At 37.6% G+C, this 20,508-nt stretch overlaps 1 protein-coding gene and 1 long non-coding RNA gene across 3 annotated transcripts in view; one reads left to right on the forward strand and one right to left on the reverse strand.

Annotated features, from left to right (window-relative positions):
- Positions 1-20,508, reverse strand: part of LOC132670902 (uncharacterized) — a 500,514-nt gene that overhangs the window by 353,339 nt on the left and 126,667 nt on the right. The window lies entirely within an intron of this gene.
- Positions 6,842-20,508, forward strand: part of LOC132671397 (uncharacterized) — a 28,473-nt gene continuing 14,806 nt past the window's right edge. The window contains exons 1-2 of one of the 2 annotated variants that reach the window (XR_009607085.1): positions 6,842-6,899; positions 7,034-7,098. This is a non-coding gene — a long non-coding RNA (uncharacterized LOC132671397). Of the gene's footprint in view, positions 6,900-6,930; positions 7,099-20,508 lie in introns of those variants that run through there. The other variant, XR_013557094.2, reaches the window with a different exon arrangement.

The raw sequence follows: 20,508 nt of genomic DNA on the forward strand, positions 1-20,508 counted from the left end.
GGACGCTTAACCAACTGAGCCACCCAGGCGCCCCTACAGACAGATTCTTAATGTGGAACACCAGTTGTCAAATTGTTGTGATCCAGCACAAAAAATAGTTGCACAGGCCCCCTAAAATTTATAAATTATATACACAGATTAGTTGTTATCTTAAAAAGCACATTTTAATACAAATACAAAATTGGAGTTTTGAAGGGTGAAATAAAATTTTATATAAGTTAAAGTTTATTTTTCTCTACATATCCTTGATCAGAGACTACTTTTACTTAATTTCAGGTAATATTTGATTACAAAAACCATGTATCATACTATGCATTGAGCACCATTCCAATGCTTTTCAAATATTAACTCATGTAATTCTCTAACTACCCTGGGAAACAGGTACTGTTATTCCCATTTCACATATGTGGAAATTGACACATAGAAGGTTAGATAATGTGCCCAACATCATAGAGCTAGGAAGTAGTACTGCCAAAATTTTAATCCAGGCACAATAATAACTATTACTCTATTCTTATTAAGAATCATCTATCTCAAAAGTCATTCATCGTTAAACCAATCAAAAATTCCCAGGTGCCTTTGTGGCCTTTGGCAACTGTCTTTCCATAATTTAAATGTCCTTTTTTTAGGTTATATTTTATTTTATATTCTCCTACTCACTATTGCTTACAAGAGCATTAAATTCTCCTTGTCTCACCAGAAGTAAGGCTCTCCCACAGCATTGACAAAGCAATTAATAAGACCTCCAATAGTCAGATTAGTGCAGGGAAAAAGCAGTTGGAAGAAAACCCTCCAGTATATCACTGTAAATATAAGCATGGAGGAATTCCTTGGTGGACTGTTCTTAGCATGTGTATTAAGAAGAAACCCAGTGGGCAACATTCTGTGTAACATCTTTCCACTGTTCCTGACTACACTGTCTCTGGGACAACTTAACATGAGTTCCTCAAGATATTTCTTCTTTCTCTCCAGCAAAGAACTTGATACTTCACACATGATGGGAAGTCAGACTAATTAGAATTTTACTTTTAGACTCTACTTTCCTACTAGGAAATCTGGCAATGTAGATCCAAAAATGGTTAGATGATGCAACAAAGACCCCCTGTTAATCACCACAAAAGTGCTGGGAGCGTGTCCTTGATACGTGTTCTTTGCTTTGTCTTTATGCCATGACTGTTGCTTTTTGTTCCTGACATTATTTATTTCTTTGTTCTTGTGAATTACAAGACTAAAGTGCTTTGAGAAAATAACATTTGTTCTTCTAAGTGTTTCCATGGTCATCTGCAGTGATCCAAATTTTAGTTTGAAAGGGAGTTGGCAACAATTCCAAAAGCTGAGTAACAAATGCTTATTAACCTATTGGGCTCACTTCCGGCTATTTGTACTGGGGACAAATCGGTGCTGCCATGTTGGCCTCCATACCGTAGAGGACACTGGACACAATTCTCTTGCCTATCTCACAACCTCTACTTCTTCTCATGCTGTCTAGAGCCTGTTTTAATTTATTATACCTTCTCAGTTTTTCTACCTTATCCTGAAAACATTTCTCTTACTTTCTAATTGAATATAAACCTAAATCGTTTTGTAAGGACCTTGAGAATGAGGCATGAACCACTTCTTGGTGGTTCCTTAAACAATTTCTATGACTTTTCACTGAAATCCTTCAGCTCTGAATCCTCTTGTGTAAAGTTTATGCTGCTCTTCCTGACCTACAAAGGGAAAGGAACACCTCAAAGTTGTAGAATTACTTGAATATCAGTTGAGGTAAAGAACTATTATCAGATTTCTCTAAATTCATGGATTTTATGAGTTTTCAGTTAACCCATGTGAATTAAATTGAGTTTCTCAGGTAAACAGAGGACATCTGTTCATCTAAAGGGAGAAAAAAGTCATAAAAGTTTATGCTCTTGCCCCAAAGGGAGACTGAACCTCCCACCTGAATTTCAGAAAGATATATAGCACATTTTGGGGAAACAGAAACAAGCCAAGAGGGTTGGGAAACTGACAGCTTTAAAAACTGCCAATAGGCTTCAATATCTTTACTGTTTTCCCTATAGGAATTCAGCAGCAATGGAAATAGTCTGTGAATAGGCATTGGGCTCAGATCTCTGACTCTGCAAAGAGAGATTCTACAAAGCATGGTCCCCAGATGCCAGACACAGCTTCAGGGAAAGTTGCCTTTGATATGTGCATAACATGGTATGGTGAGAGAAATAATATGAAGTTCACCCTCCATTCCAGACTAACATAATGCAACAATAAACAATAAACAGAAATGAATTTTGGAAAGTCCACAGGGAAGAAAGGCTGTCAGGAAGTGATGCTCTGGTTGGTTGTAAAAACTAGAAGAAGGAAAAGAAGGTGGCTGCAATGGAATGGAAACAATGGAAATACGTCCCCTTTCCTAAGTCAACGTTGTTGAGTTTTAAAAGAAAAAGAGGCACAAATTTGAAAGCATCCAAAGCCAGTCCCCAGACACCTGAGCCGGCCAAATTCTGGTGTTCCTGCCTAGGGTGTCATAAGTGCAAACCCTGGGGACTGCAAGGAGAGAAACTGAAAAACATTTCTCAGGATAAGGACATCTCAGTGGTATGACTTCCTACGTTTGAAGCTGGTTTACAGTAACAAACTGTCCGTTTACTTATTTATTCAAAAAACATTTACAGTTTCTAAAACAGGTGAAGCCCTGTGCTAGGTGCAGACACAAAGATTAAAAGACAAGGTACCTGTTCAGTCTTCAAGGATCTTACCCTTCAGCAGAGAAACTAATACACAAAAAAAGTTAAAAAGGGCAATGTTCTAAGGAGCACTGAAGACTGAGGAAACTGATGGAAGAAGTCAAGTTGACTTTCAGAGATGATGGAGTACCTGTACTGAGACTTTTAAATATTAGCAGAAATGTGCTTAGCTGTTGAAAAGTGAGACTGCATTTTAGTCAAAGGTACTAACATGTACCAAAGTACAGAAGGATGAGGCTGCCTGGCCCATCCCAGAACAGATGAGGAAGACTGGAAATCAGAACTATGGGAAAACAGGCAGAAGACCAAACCTTTGACAGTGTGAAGGAAATGAGTGTTTATCAGTTTTTATTACAACAACTGCTTGCTGTCTTATATTTATTAAAAATTTTAATGTGACTTTGTGGCAAAAATAAATTTAAAAATAAATAAGATAAAAAAGATTTAAAAATAAATAATAAAAAACCCTATTCTGTGGTTCTGATGCTACCAAGGGTTGGAGGGGGGAGAATATCCCAAACCCTCAATTTTTCATGAAACTGCTTAGCAGTGACAATGCATAAAAATCCAATAACGTTGTTATGCCAGTGAAACAATAGGAAATATAAAGTGCTTTCTCAAGCACATGTCTTTTTATTCATTTAGAAATTAGTTTATCCTGAAACTTTTCAAACATATGCAAAAGAAGAAAGTATAATGGTTTCTCCACATAAGCCTCAAAATTTTGCTCCATTTGATGTAGCCATTTTTTTAAAATCTTCACTGAAGTATTCTAAATTCTAGACCTCCTTGCATTTCACTCATATATTTCAGTGTATAACTTTTCAAAAATATGACATTTCCTTAACAATTATGATGCCATTATCACACCTAAGAATTAATAATAACTCACTGCCATCATTCAATGTACACTCCATAATTATCTTCCCTGAATGTCTCTAAAAAATGCCCTAGCTATGAGTTTAACTGAATCAGGGTTCATACAAGATGTACACATTACTTTTCTTTGCTTTAAAATAAAGGAGTCCCTTGTCTCTGGTAGCTATTTCCCCATCATTGTCTCATTACAGAAACTTGGCTACTTACCCTGTAGAATGGCTCACATTTTGGATATATCTGTGCGTTTTTGTCATGTTATTTGTGTTTAAATTTTTATTTTCTATTTTTCTAGTAAATGGAAGTTAGCTCTGGAGGTTTGATTAAATGCAGAGTCCACTTATTTTGTGGTAAAAACAGTCCGTCAGTGGTGGTGTTCCTCAGGAGACACACACTGGCTGGTCCTTCTATAAAAGTGATAGCTGATTAGCAGTTCAGGTGTTATCAGCTGAACTCTCACTGTAAATTTCCCCAACAACCTTTCCTCTAATTGTCTATTCCAGTGGAAACCACTGTCCCAAAGAACTATTTCATCGGGGATTGAACGTTTATGATTTTCTAATTCTTTCCACATTTATTAGCTGTCATTCTTCTGGAGAAAAAAAAAAAGAATAATTAACATCAGCTGGAGCTATCTGCTTACCCAAAAATGTACTTAGTAGAGTAAGAGTAATGCTTAATTATTTCCTTTCAGCTGCAGATTATCAGAATAAGAACTTAGTACTATTTACTTTTTGAAAAGAGAATCACTTAACATTGTCCATTCAGAAAAAAAAAATTATCTTCAGAATACTACCTAAACAAGGAAACTTGAGCTTGCCTATTTTCCCTTTCTGTATTTAATACCCCTAAAGGTAAAACTTAGGTCTATTAAATTTACTTGGGACCAAACTTAGTGGAATTACATGTGTAAATAAACTCTGAATAAAATTTTAAGCCATTTTATAGACACAGTTTTGTCACTAAGCAGTACACTCCAAATCACCAGTTTGAGCATTCTCACCCATTCTAGAACTTTTACAATGATAAGATTCCATGGAAGAAATCAGCCCCTGGTCCCACCTCCTGTTCAAAGGAGTTTAGAGGATATGGAAGCCAGAAAATATGCTGTCCTTTTCTTTTCTTCCATTGTGGGAATTGTGAGAAAATGTAAATTTTATAATATATGTATAGGAATTCATAGCATGTGCTCCAAACTCAAAGAATTGGCATTGTTAATTTGTGACTAATCTAGAAAGCATAAAGACTGCCATACTACAGGAAGAAAGCATTTGAGTGGTTTCAGAGAATAATATGGGGACCATTGCCTCAATTATATTTCTTCCAAATGGTGTCATTAATAATTGGCATTGCCAAACTCCATTTCTACCTATCCCCACATGAAAAAAAAAAAAAAAAAAACAGCCTACAAGAAGTAAAAAATCCAATTTGAAAAGCAAGATCATAAATTTCTCCTCCAAAAGATAAGCAATTTCATCTAGGTACAAAATAGCTACAACTATTTTTTTAATCCTGAATATTAATGTGTTGTGAAAAAAGCATGAACTCCACAAGCAGATGGATCATCAACAAGGGGATTAAACAGCCCTCAAAAGGCTCTCCAAAGAGCCATTAAAAATTGTCAAGGAATCAGAAAATTCCATAGTAAATGACCCAAATGACTTTGAGAAATGAAAAATAAGGAAGCTGAAATAGCAAAATAATAATAGTACTTGCTACTTACATAATAGCTTTCTTGAGAGAATTCTGAAACACTTTCCAAACATTAATCCAATAATTTTTGTCATTAGTCTACACAGTACTAAGGGGGACTTTTATGTTATTTCTCACTGAGCACATGGGGAAACTAAGGCTTAGAAAGACAAAGATGGTGTGACTTTAATAGAATTGCCCCTCATATAACAAAAAGTCAATGCCAGAGAGGAAATGCAATCTCAATTTCCATTATATTACGAGATGGCATTTATTCAAAATTAATTTGTTATGTTAGAGTAAAGAGAACAGATGTAAAAATATTACCAATAGTTAGTTATCTAAAACCTAGGGAATTCATTAATACAGAAACAAGCATACCTAAAATGAAGATCTGGAGAAAATATGTATCCTACATTTGGAAAGACAGTTTTTGAAATAGAAAGATAAAGAATTACATTCATACATGTATTTTTGTTAAATAATTTACATTCCATTCTGGTCCAAATGGCACTTAGGAAAACAGCTCAATAAAATAGCTAATATAATAAAATTCCAAACTGTAACTGACTAATAATGGAGGAGAAACCAGGTAACTACGACAATTTCAGGACAGAATCATAGCCTTCTGGTAGTGAATTCACAGCTTCTCTGACACAAACTCAGTTTAATATAAACAGCAAAGCATCCGAGACTCACAAACTGCTGTTGATGGAAGTAAACCAGGTAAGGAACTCTGCAGGGGAGAACAATATAAACCAGCAGTAACAGGGGGAAAATTCAGTTTGTAGTAGAAACTGTAGCAACACCAAAGAGCATCATACGTGAGAAAACAACTGCACAGTAAGGGGAAAAGGGCATGCCTCTTATTCTTTGTAAAGACTGGCAGCTGCGTGAAAGAAAAACCTATGTGCTTTTAAATCTATTCCTAAGGGACATACTCTGTTATTTCTAGGAGGAAATATTATTTCTTACAATGTGAGATTAATGAAGCCCATGAACTGCACACTGAAAAAGTTGACTAACTTTGGTGTGAAATTGGGCATATGTATAGGGTGTGTGTGAAGTTGGGTGTGTGTGTGTGTGTGTGTGTGTGTGTGTGTGTGTGTATGTGTGTGTGTATGTACTAAAGTGTGAGGTGGGGAGAAGAGAAGAGAGAGTTGACTATTCAACAGTCAGACTCTAGTACTTAAGATACCAAGAGTTGGGGCACCCCACCACCACCACCAAAAAAAGGGAGATTAAATACCTTTCTGAAAGAATTGGATATATTTTAAAAAAGAAAAGAAATGATCCTCATGGCTAAATTCCAAGAATTGTTAGGTTTCAGTATATTTATTTATAGTTTGGCATTGTTTTTATTGTGAATTCCACATTGAAAATGTGTCATAACCTTGGTTAAGGTTCAGTCAGGATCTCTGAAGGTCTATACCTTTGCTCTGAAGCCTCATCAGAATAGAAGATTTTCCCTTAGGGGAGAGAAAAGCATCCTAGAACACTGGAGATCATCCTCTGACTATGACATCCCCAGTGTAGGAACACTGTGTGTGCCGTCATGGATTATACACATTAGAAAGAATCCAGCTTAATGAGGTCAGGCTTAGGGCTCTCAATCCATTAACTTGGGATTCTTTTTTTTTTTTTTTAATTTGGGGTGTGGGAGTCAGGGAGAGGTGTAATTTGTAGAAATTTGGCCTGGAAATCATGAGTTTCTTCTAATTCTGCAGAACCCACCTTATCTGAAGGGAAGCACATGACCCAATGTCAGACTGCCTGGCTCAACTACATACTGGTATGTATTGTATTGGGTTGATGTGATGATTAAATGTGTTAAAAAGAAGTAATACATATTCCAGATTTAAAATGGTGCATAATGGGGTGCCTGGGTAGCTCAGTCAGTTAAGTGTCTGACTTCGGCTTAGGTTATGATCTCATGGTTTGTGAGTCTGAGAGCTGCACTGACAGCTCAGAGCCTGGAGCCTGCTTCAGATTCTGTGTCTCCTACTCTCTCTGCCCCTCCACTGCCCCCCCCCCCCCACACACACACACTCTCTCTCTCTCAAAAATAAATAAACATAAAAAAAATTTTAAATAGTGCATAGGGCAGAAGAAGCATTCAGTGGCATTAAATAATTTTAGGCCACTTCATCCAATACTGGCCAAACCCATCAGAGGCTATGCAACACCATTCTCTCTAATATCAGCAGATGGGAAGCATGATTCCTTCTGATTGGAAGGGAAGCGCTAGTCAAAATGCTTATGTGATTTTAGAAAATGGCTTCAACTTTTCAGACTAAGGCTATAAGCATAGGCCTTTGTAGTACACACCCATGTGCCTTGCCTAGCTTCCCGAGGATCCCTTTCACAAGTTCCCTGCGCCCCTAGCCCAGTACCACCTGTACGTCAGAGGCCTGCCCCTCACACTGAGGAGATGCACAAGTGCCTAGGGTTTAGCATTTACTGCTTCTAGGCTCTTCCCTTCCCAGTGCACTTCCCAACAGACTGACTGGTGTGAAAGTATAGAAATCCTGCTCCTTTGCCTTGTAGGGGACATACTCTCAAACTCTGAGACATAGTTTACACTCCGGGACTGGGCTGAAAAAGGTGCCCCTGGCTTGGCTTCTTCCCTTCTATATCCTGCTGCCCCCATTTCCTTAGGGGTTTCTCCAGAGAAATAAAATGACTTGCACCTCAAGCCTTGCTTGGCTCAGGATCTGCTGCTAGAAGACCATGATCTCAGACAGTCCTCATTAGAAATTATCTTGAGAGAAAAATGACAAGTGAGAGAGGAGTAGAGAAGATAATATATACTCCAACTTGGGAAAAGCAAAGGCTACAGAGTCATCAGTTCATTAATTCTGTCTTTTATTCCTATTTCATGTAGTTGATTTCCTTCTCCTTGCAAAACTTCCACCAGTGCACAGGTAGTAATGGGCAGAGGCTAAGACAGCTAGGATATGTCCTGGTAATTCAATGGCAGAAAAGAGTTATATATAATTTCCTATCCTCTTCCAGAACAGCTGTAGAGTATAATCTAACTGACCTAGGTGATGCAGTAGGAAGGTAGAAAGCACAGGGAGACAGACATTAAGCATAAAATTCTGTCCTAAAGGGAGGGCTGGGGATCAGGTCAGAGAAACATGTCCAAATAAGATGCTTAATGATAGGTAGGATCTGACATAAGGACTAGAGGCCAAAGAGCAGAGCCAAGGTGAGTCAAACAGCCTGAGATTACAGAAAGGAGTAATAATAAGTTGGTAAAAATGAACTAAAGATGATCTTGAAAAAATGGGAGTCAGGAGAGTGAATGGGTTTTCATACATTCCTCATCCTCTGTGGTATGGATACATGAGGTGGATTTGTAGAAACCCCCTTCTCCAGAATGAGACAGAGCCAGGTTTTTACTATGGTCACTTAGCCAAATACTGTAGCATATTCTATTGTTCTTGATTTAGAATATATGTGGTTGTGCCAAAACTTTTATCCTCAACTGCATATGAAAGGGGTGAAGGTAGATTTATGGGGAAATAGGATTGATTACAGGTTATCTTCAACAGGTGGTTCTGGGTAGAGAGTTCTGGAAGGAGGTATGCTCTTTTTCCCTTATTGTGAGGGCTATGCATAGACTGAGAAGTGAGCATGCTGTCATCATCTCTCTTCCTCTCAGATGCCCTGAGGTAGGAACATCTGGATCTTCTTTTTTATTACCCCCTGGTAGAATGGAGATGATGTCAAAAGACTCCACTTAAATAGTCATTGATCTTGCAGCTGGTCAGGCTCAGAGTGCTTCTGGTACTGGGAAGTCAGGAAGTAGCAAGGTTCTGAGTGGGAGATTAGGTTGGTTGTTACTTGCCAATTACTAACTAGCTTGATGGGAGGACTAGCCATGTCCACCTCATGAATATAAGAGGCTGATACAGTGTCTTTCAAACTTGTTTGACAACTGCCCATAGTGGTAACATATGTGAATCATGACCCATAAGACACAAACTCACACAAAGACACACACACATAACCAAAAGAAATGTTTCACAAAACTAATACTCTTCCATATTTTGTATATACAAGCTGGTGTTTTCTATTTTATTCTATTTTATTAAAAAATACTGGTCAAGATCCATTCATTTGATATTATGAGCCTTTCATCATTTGAAAAATATTGCTTTACAACCCAGATGATAAATTCCATCTGGACATCATTGGTTTTAGGGAAGGACTGGTGGTTGACAGATGGATGCAGAAGTCAAGGTTATTGGACAGTATCTTCCCAAACTGACATACAATCTATAAATCAAAGTCTGAGACAAGAGAGTGTATATGAGTTTAAGGATAACACCACAGGTGTTGGGCCCCCCAAGATGCATCTGTTGTGGAATAGGGTGTATTATTTTTAAAAACCCTCCTCTATCATGTTTGCTCCTCTCTTGCTTTTCTTGATCTCTTATTCCAAAAATATCTTTCTATTTCATCATATCACTCACTAGTTCTGAAATACCTTAGGTCTTCCTTAATGTAATCCAGGTATTATGGGTAATAGGACGTGTAAAATATGAAGGGTGGGTACTGTTTGTGTGGATAAGAATGGGATAAAGATAAAAGTACAATGTGTCAGCTCAGATATGGGAAGGGAATTTTTTTTTTAAATATGAAACGTTTTTTGAATAACAATCCTTTTTCCTCTAAGAATACTTCTTAGGAATTTTAGTGTATTTTGAAAGTTATCCTATGATTTTAAAAAGCTAACTTATAATAAGGAATTACTATAATCATCGACAAAAAATATCAAGTAACCATTTTCTCACTTTCTAGGAACCAGTTTGAAAACCTCATATCTAACTTCTCTCTTGTTTTGATGACAGCCAAATCAATTAATGCACTTTTATCATTAATGACAGGACACAACATGTTTTTGAAATTATCTTTGGGATCTTTATTTTCCATACAATGACATATTATAGCAAGCTGCCCTTATGGCCTTTTGCATCAATTATTTAAAATCAAAAAGCCATTAATTCATATATCTGTGCATCTGTAATAGTATTGTTTTAAAAGGTGGAGAGTGAGAGAAAATCTGTCAATAAAATCATTGAACCTTTCCAGACTGATATGATTTACATGGAATCATTGCAATTCTATTTAGAGTACTATGATCTCAGTGGCTGGGTATGAGAGGGTTGAATTATTCATGTTTTCCTGGTCAATATACATACACACATGCACGCGCGCGCGCGCGCACACACACACACACACACACACACACACACACACGGAAGTTCTTCATTTCAAGGTTGCTTGCATGGATTTCTGAGTCTGGTTCCTTTCGGAGTGATTCAGAGTCCGTCAGTAACAGGCCGCATTCTCTGCACATGGATACCAACAGAGGCTTAAAAATAGGAGCCATGTGCACAGAGCTTCTTGTGCCAACCAACAGATTCTATCTGCATCTGCTACATATGGATTGACAGGAGAGGGGCCAAGTATACGTTGGTGTGAAGCAGCTTGCTGCTTCTGTTTTGAGAAAAGCTCATCATTGTACAAGTCCTGAACAAATTAGCCTTCCAATCACAATGCAAGGATATTGAAATAGGGTGAAAAACCTAGATGTATCAGGCAGTTCTTGCCAAATTAGTAGAGGATTAAAGAGGAAAAGAAAGTCATTTGAAGACTGATAATTAGTAAGCTAGTAAGATGTGGGGGTACTTTCAGATATGTGACTGAACCTTGAATTTAAAAAAACAAAACAAAACAAAACTTGTTGCCACTGTTGGAAAATAGCTGGGGTCAAATGGGTACAAAATATCAAAATAGCTCTGAGTCAGTCTTTGGTTCCGAACAAAAGAATTTCAGTCAAGTCCATAGAGCCAAGGTTGCTAAGGGAAGGTTAGGTAGAGCTCTGGATCTTGAAGTCATTTACCAAACTTCATCAGGCTAAGGAATTGACAAGGGAAAATTCAGAACAAAAAAAAATATTAAGACTTAAGTTACTGTGAAACAATTTATATGAAAGTACTCTGTAAAATATACAGGCATGTACAGATTTTATTTCCAGTTAATTTTATAATATGCACATTGAATGTTATTATCCTTTTATAAGTATACTACCTTATGCTGAAGGATAACTTAATCCTTTCCAAGTGCACAACAATTAAGCAAATTTATAAAAAGTATGTGGACAAGACTCATATTTTCATATCTTCTTATGTTTCCCGGGAAATTTGAAATATTTTTGTCTTTGTGCAAACGAAAGAGGGGCAACAGTGGATAGGGTCTGTACCCCATTCGATTTATTTTACTATCACTACCATATAAAACCTTTCACTTCATATTCTTTAAGGCTATATTTCTACCAGAGGATAAAAAATGTTCTTCAGAACAGAAGCAATGGACTATAGCTACCTGCACAGCTAGCCTGTTCACTTAATCATTAACAAGAACCATGTGAAAATATTGAGCAGTCACTATATGCCAAGCATTGTGCTAAGTACTGGCCAAACCATGTTGCCTGTCTTTTCAAATGTACAGATTGGCTGGGGAAGCAAGACAAGAAAATGGGGCAATTGCCATAGGGTGTGGTGGTGAGACAGAAGTATAGGGTGCTCCAGGAGCACATGAGAGAGACACCATGCCTGGACTTTGGTGGTCAGAAAGGCTTTCTTGAGGATAGTGACTGGAATTGAAAGTCCACACTAGGGGAAACTGCCTGGCTTAGTAGGTGAGCATGCAACTCTTGATGTCGGGGTCATGACTGCAAGCCCCACATTGGGTGTAGAACCTACTTTTAAAAAAAGGTCCACACTAACATATCCTGGAAAGAATAGGTGAACAGGTGAAAAGAAATCACCATCTGAAAGAACTAAGAGGATGGTCCCCAGCATGGAAATCATGGGCACATAGGCATGCTTGCAGTATGAGCAAGACTTAAGAACATCAGGTTTTCTACTTTAGGGTAGAAAATTTGTAAGTAGTGTCTGTCTCCCTCCCCTTCTGTATCCCTTAAAAATCCCAAAGGTAGGATCAGTGAGGAAGCTATGAAAGGATATGGGACCATGAATTCCCTGTAAGTTCTTTTATGGATACCAGACCTCAGAGGGCTCTACATTTTCTGCTCCAGAGAATATCTAACAGGTCAGAATCTGAAACATTCCTTGCACTAGAGCACAGCGTATGCTGCCACTCTTTCCCTCGGGATGGAGGATTATGTAAAACAAAAATACTCATTATTAATAGCTAGAATACACTAAGAGTTTAATATGTTCCAGGCACTAAGTGTTTTATATATATTATCTATTTTAACCCTAACAACATGGTGCATAGGTCCTATTACCATCCCTGTTTTATAAGAAACACAGGAGGATTACATAACTTTTTCAAGGTCACTCACTGGCAAAAAATATTTGACCTCAGATCTCTATGACTCCAGAGTCTGAGCTTTTAAACACTCTATTGTCTTCCCATGCAGTAATATATTGCTAATATTATTATTATTGTACCTATTAGGTGAGTCACCATTTTATCTCCCTATAATTCATTTTGGAAAGCTTATCCAGTATTTCTATTTGAAAATACTGATTAAAAAAACACTAGCATTTCCCAATATCTTTTGTATATTACCTCTTGGGAAAGTTGCTAATACTGCAGAGTAAAGAAAACAACAACCAAAAAAAAAAAAAAAAACCCAAAAAAATTCTCTTGTCTGAGCTAGAAGGGATACATACCGTGGCCTTAGTTATTAATTAAATGTTTTAAAACATTCTTTATCAGTGTGCTTTTTCACTGTCAGAATGCCTCAGGGCTCTGCACAGCAGGTCCTCCACAGCTTTCAGGGAAGAGCTGCCAAGAGTCTCTGCCCAGTGTTCACGGCTATATTTGTTCATTCTATTACAATATAGTATACTGTGCTTCTCCTGGTGATTTCACTTCATCTGTGTAGCAAATCGTGCAAAATTATAGATATTTAAGTGTAGTAGATAACAAAGAAACTGGGATCACGCAAATTGGAAATTTTGTCATTCTTCAAGGAAACAAAATATTTGCAACAGGCAGTTCACTGAAAAGCGGCCAAAGGAAAGGTAAATGAATGCCATTCCCCAACCTCTGCACTTTCTTAATGATTCAAGGTACAGTTACACACAATCAGTAAAAATATGATGGCATGAATAAATATTAGCATGTGGGCACAATGTCCCATCTCTTTCAGGGTCTGTATATATTCCAATAACTAGTTTTTAGATATTGTTTTTTTCTAAAAGTGCCAATACTTTTATTCAATTTACTTCTTTGTGTTGTTAGTGCAGAAGTAAGCAAAAGAAATGTTGAGCTGGTCAGCTTGCAAAAATTTTTAAACTAATGAATTATTACTGGAGTTTAAGGGAAAGAGTATATATTAACCTGTATCATCCATGTGACCATGTCAGCAAAGAGAAGAGAATCTAGCTTCTGCTTTTATGTCAATCCAACTAATAAGAAAATGAAGAATCTGAATTAAACAATTTGCAACCTGTCAAAAATTAGCAAGATCAAGCATTTAGACCAAACTAAAAGTTTTGGGGAGCAATTTATAATAACATTTTAATAACTGAAAATTAGGGGGGGGTGGGGAAAGAAGCTTCCTTCTTAATAGGAGATTCGGGATTGGCAGCATTCCATTGACAGGAAGTTCCACTTAAGGTATACCATAGAAATATAAGATTCCTGCAAGCATGTGACAAAAGCATAGACATTTGTATTGTCTATGGTCAAATGGTTAAAAATAAATTAATAAATAAATTCCTTGTAACCCTGTATGAGCATTGGCTAGTACAAGCTGAGGAATGATTGGCCAAACAAAAGCCCCACATGAATGATAAAGTAATTAAACACTACTGAAGTTGACTGAAAAAAAAAAAAAAAAAAAGATAATACAGTTGAGGGAAGTCAAGATTCTTGACCTTTCCGCATAAACATGCTTCACCTGGGTGCTTGGGTGGCTCTGTCGGTTAAGTATCGGACTCTTGATTTTGACTCAGGTCATGATCTCAGTTTGTGGTTTTGAGCCCAGTACAGAATCCTGCTTGGGATTCTCCGTCTCACTCTCTCTCTCTTCCCCTCCCTCTCTTGTGCGCTTTCTCTGTCTCTCAAAAATAAATCAACAAGGGCTCCTGGGTGGCTCAGTTGATTAAGGGTTGGACTTGAACTCAGGTCATGATATCACAGTTCGTGAGTTCAGGCCCCGTGTCGGGCTCTGTGGTGACAGCGCAGAGCCTGGAGCCTGCTTCAGAATCTGTGTCTCCCTCCCCCCCGCTCATGCTTGGTCTCTGTCTCTCAAAAAATAAATGTTAAAAAATAAATAAATAAATAAATAAATAAATAAATAAATAAATAAATATTAAATTAAAAAAATAAATAAAAATAAAAATGCTTTATATATGAAGCTGAACCTAAGTCACTGAAGCTGGGCTTCAGGGAAAGGTTAGAGAAACTGAGTAGACTCAGGTGAGATAGAAATTACCTGAAACTCTTCTTTTGAGTAGTGTGACTTGTGCCTACATTAGCTTCATACCCTCTCTGCCTTCTTCTTGTAGCTCAAATGCTCAAAGTAGGAATAGGATTAATAGGACTGTTGAGCTATAGAATATGAAAGTGAGGTGGATATGCAGGAGATCCCAATTGCCAAGTGATAGATCAAAACTGTTTCTCTATATAGGTAATAAATATCATGGTTAAACACACTTCATGTTGCTTTCACTTATTTATTTTATTTTATTTTATTTTATTTTATTTTATTTTATTTTTTAGAGGGAGAGAAAGCATGAGTGAAGGAGAAGGGCAGAGGGAGAGACACAAAGAGAGAGGATCCTAAGCAGGTTCTACACTCAGCACAGAGACCAACTGCGGGGCTCAATCCCACGACCCAGCATCCTGACCTGAGCCAAAATTAAGAATCAGACACTTAACTGACGGAGCCACCCAGGCTGTCCCTTTCACATATTTTATGTGAATTTTACATCTCCAACATAGCTAAAAAGGGTATCGCTAAGTCCTGCCATGTGACCAAGAAGACTGACAATTATAACTTTACAAAAGGATTCTTCACATACTTACATTAAAAGAATGCCTACTTTTTTTCCTCTGAGCCTAGCATATCTAAATTTAACTTTGCTTCTTTCCTCACTAACAATATTTTCTTATTAAAAGAAAATCCTATTCTCAATAGGCCCTTCCAATAGAAAATATGGGTTCATAATGTGAAAGACCACACTTAACATATATAGTAAGTATACTATTCTTAAAGGAAGTTTCCCACACAACTTGGTCTCTGTCAACAGGCCACAGAAAACAACATAGTGTTAATTAAGTTTAAAAATTCTCCTTCCATTTTAAGACTAATTAGCATATAGCACTTTCATCAGGTTTATTGAAAATGTATACTAGAAAATGTTTCAACGAATACTGCTTCATGGCAAAGAAAGCCCACCCCACCCCCTGTAGCCCCAAATGCAATACACGGATTTAATGAGTTGTTATCTTACAGAAGAAATTCAGGATGCTTTAATTCCTATCACTTCTCTTCTATTTCATGTTATTGATGTCTAGTATTTTAGTTCTATTTTGTTTTTAAATTCCTCCTGAATTACTCGTCATGCCATAGAGTTTATCAGGACTGCTCCCACTGTTGCATTGAGAATTGACTGAAAGGCATCTGGGGAGAAGCAGTCAGGATTGAAATAGGAAGCCACTGCAAAATTCCAGGTCAGAGATTATGATGGCTTGGACCAGGATGAAAGCAATAGAGGTGGTCAGATGTACCTGAATACATCTGACAGGTTTCACTAGTTGGATAGTACATTAGAAAGAAGCCATTCATGACCTTGTATAGATAGTATGTTAGAAAAAAGAAGTCAATCTTGACCCAAGGTTATTGGCCTCAGTCACTAGAAGGATGGTGTCAGTCATTTGGGAAAGACTGAAAAGAATAGTGGTGAGGAATTGGGCAGCAGGGTATAGAGGCTGGGAAAAAGCTAATCTTATGATGTCTCTGGTCAATATCTAAATGGACATGTTGGAAATTTAATTTGGGGAGTCGCTAATGCGTAGGTGGAATTTAAAGCCATGAGTCCATATGATATTAAGGGTGAGGCAATAGCTAGTTGTTGTGGAGAAGAATAATTGAAGACAGCAATTATAAAATCTGTCAAGGAGTTTTGCTACAAAGATAACATTAGATGGAGGTAATTTTAGAGTCAAGGAATTGTTTTTCAATTAATTGGGAGTTAGAGCATATTTTGTGCTGATGAGCATAATTCAATAGTTGTGGAAAATGCTATAAGAGAGGGAATTCAGTCAATGAGTGAAAATGAGATAATGCACATGGGCAGTTAGTCCTGCACAATCGCATATTCATCCTGGGTGAGAGGAAGAAAGAGTATATTTATACTCTGGTAGGTACGTAGTCAAGAGAACCTGTGCCCAATTCTTCTTGTTCTTCCAATTTCTTACTGAAAATCTGCTGAGATATAGGCAAAGGTAGAAGTCTGACAATAGTTGAGAATGCATGAAATTGTCCTCAAGACAATGGGAGGGCAAGTGACTGGGAAAATGTTACAGAATTTGATGGACACCATTTGGAATCCACTTGAAGTCAGGGATCATGAATTTGATGCGAGAACAGTTAGCATGATAGGATTTTTGTCTAGCTGCAATCAGCCAGATATGCAGAAGTTGAGTAGTGACAAAGATAGATTTAACCATAATTGGGTATTGCCAAGGGTATACAATAAAGCTTATGGACAAAGGGTTAAGTCTACACATCCATTGTCAAACTTGAAATATGTAGGCAATCAGAAATACTATAATACATAAGAGATAAATTGAGATGTGACAGGGTTGAAAGATAGTGCAAATATGGTAAAAGCAATAGATTATGGGTTCTGGATAGGGTTGAAGGATTAAAGCAATTGAGATACCAGAGGGAAAATAGAAGGTTGTAATCAGAGAGCGAGAAAATTAAAATTGAGATTACAGAAGGGTTATACCTGTTTGAATCCAAGTTTAGGATATAACTAAGAAAATTTCTGAGGTAAGGTAGAAGACAATTCCACTGAAGAAGACATAATTAAAGAAGAGGGAAGCCAAGGTATTAAAATAATATACTCAAGTAATACAACTCCTTACAAGACACGTCATTGAAGGCAAGGGAAATAAAACCAAACATGAACTACTGGGACTTCATCAAGATAAAAAGCTTCTGCACAGTGAAGGAAACAATCAACAAAACTAAAAGGCAGCCTAACGAACGGGAGAAGATATTTGCAAATGACATACCTGATAAAGGGTTAGTATCCAAAATCTATAAAGAGCTCAACACCCCAAAAAGAAATAACCCAGTTAAGAAATGGACAGAACACATGAAGAGACACTTTTCCACAGAAGACATCCAGGTGGCCAATAGATACATGAAAAGATGCTCAACATCACTCATCATCAGAGAAATACAAGTCAAAACCATGATGAGATACCACCTCACATCTGTCAGAATGGCTAAAGTTAACAATGTAAGAAACAACAGGTGTTGGTGAGGATGCAGAAGAAGGGTAACCCTCTTGCACAGTTGGTGGGAATGCAAAGTGGGGCAGCCACTCTGGAGAACAGTATGGAAGTTCCTCAAGAAACTAAAACTAGAACTACTTTACAATCCAGGAATTGCACTACTAGGTATTTACCCACAGGACACAAATAAACAGATTTGAAGGGGTACATGCACCCCAATGTTTATAGCAGCATTATCAACAATAGCCAAACTAAGGAGAGAGCCCAAATGTCCATCAACTGATGAAAGGATAAAGATGATGTGGTACATATATACAATGGAATATTAGCCATCAAAAAGAATGAAATCTCCATTTGCAATCATGTGGATGGAGCTAGAATGTATGATGCTAAGCAAAATAAGTCAATCAGAGAAAGACTAATACCATATGCTTTCACTCATATGTGGAATTTATGAAACAAAACAGATGCACATACTGGAAGGTGGAGGAAGAGAAGAGAGGGAAACAAACTACAAGTGACTCTTAATGAACTGAGAACAAACTATGGGCTGACAGAGGGAAGAGGATGGGAGATGGGCTAGGTGGGCGATGGGTACTAAGGAAGGCACTTGCGATGTGCACTGGGTGTTGTATGTAAATGATGAATCACTGAATTCTACTCCTGAAACCAATACTGCACTGCACTAACTGAAATTTAAATTAAAAAAGAAAAAGAACTAAAAGCACAACAGTGTTGGAGAGAAAGAGATGTAGGAAGAGAGACAGTGATCTAGGAATTCAAATTTTCAGAGAATAACAGGCAACAGCTATTGAGTGCTTACAATGAGCCAGATACTAATCTATACAAATATTGACTCTTCTAGCCTTACAGAAGTATATGAGCTACTATTACTATTTTTCAAACTAAGAAATTTGGGTACAAACAACTTAAGCAATTCACTGAAAGTCACACAGCTAATAAGTTGAACTCATATTTGATCCCAAGCTGTCTAGATCCCTAATTATATTCTAAACCACTTTGCTACGCTTCACAGAACAAGTGAGGAATGACTCATGTGTTGTGTTAGACTGTAAAAGGGTGGTAGCAGGTGGAATATTTGATGACATGAGATATAAACCTGGGTATATTTAGCACTATGGGAAGAAGACTGGTTTGTGTCAGTGAAGAGCAAACAATCAACTGGTGTTTGACTCCTGCCTGGAAAATTCAAAAGGAAAGAGAAGTGTGTAAAGGACTAAAGGAGAGGTGGCTAAATTGGTCAGACTTAATGATAGAGAACAAACTATGGGATGACAGAGGGAGGTGGGTGGGAGATGGGCTAGATGGGTGATGGGTCAGAAAAACTCCTCGAGTTTTTCAGGGAAATTATGCCTAAATGTTTCTTGTATATCAAATGATGTTCACATGATCCAAGAGAGCCGATGTCAGGTTGGCCTATATCATGCCCCACAGGACTACCCAAAAGGACTTCAAAAGTAGTTGAATGAAGAAGGAGAGAACATCATTCGTCAATAAGATTTCAAGTGAATGGTCGACAGGGCTCGGGGTGGAGGTGAGCTCTCTGATAAATCCATGAAAGTACTCAGAAAGGAAAGCATAAGCTCTAAACATTAGACAGACACAGAGAGAGTGAAAGTGCCAGGCAAGTCAGAACTTTCCTATCTCAGACGTTCTTATCTTCTTCCCTCCAAGTCTCTTTCCAAGGCACAGAAACCATGGAATGGGAAGTGAGAAAAAAGTCAAGCACAACTCCTGCCCGGAATGTGGACTTCCTACATGTAGCAGGCTTGAACTTTGAATGAAAACTGAAGTCATGATCATTCTGTGGGATTGCACACTCTAATTTATGAAGTAACTTGAAGTGACTCTAAAACTTGCTATCCAAAAGTACTCTAAAAAGACACTGAATGACTCAAATTTTCATTGAAGGTCCGTGAAGAATTTGCCTTACTGATATAAATAATAAAGGGACAAGGAAAGAAAACAGAAAGGTGCTACATGATTATACATCTTGAGTCTTGTTTCCTCAGCATACTAGGTATAGTAGTCTTTGCTTCCAGTCTTGCCCCCGCTATCTTCATCCTCCATCCAGTTATAAGAGACAGATTTAAAACAAAACACACCACAAGAAACTTAGTTCTGGCACTGGCATTTCATTGCACTTAGAATAAAGGTTCAAACTCTTTTCTGTGGCCTGTAAGGCCATACATTATTTTACCCGTACCTTTCTCTTCTCCTTTCCTAGAACTTACTAAGTTCTTTCACCACTTAGGCCTTGGCCTGTGCTGTTTCCACCTGCCTGGAATGCTGGGTCCTAAAATCTCCAGATAGCTGGTCTTCCATGTCATTTGGTCTCTGAAAGACTTCTCAGAGTGACTTCCTTTGACCACTCACATCTTAAAAAAACTGCCATAGCCAGTTACCCAATCTCAGATCTTCCTTCTGAGGAAATCTCATGCAAGTACCACCCAAATCTCATGCAAGTAGCACTCTTTAGCCAACTCTAACCCAGAACAGTAATGGAAGGAGATTCTGGGAAGCATAGGTCCAGCTTTGCTAAGTGAACAACCACCATAGTACAACCACTATCTGAAATTATCTTACTCATTTATTAGTCTTTTGTATATCTTCACCTCTGACTAGAATGCAAAGCTCTATATAATCAGGAATACTT

The sequence above is a fragment of the Panthera onca genome, chromosome C1 (assembly GCF_046562875.1).
Source record: "Panthera onca isolate mPanOnc1 chromosome C1, mPanOnc1 haplotype 2, whole genome shotgun sequence".
NCBI classification, from domain to species: Eukaryota; Metazoa; Chordata; class Mammalia; order Carnivora; family Felidae; genus Panthera; species Panthera onca.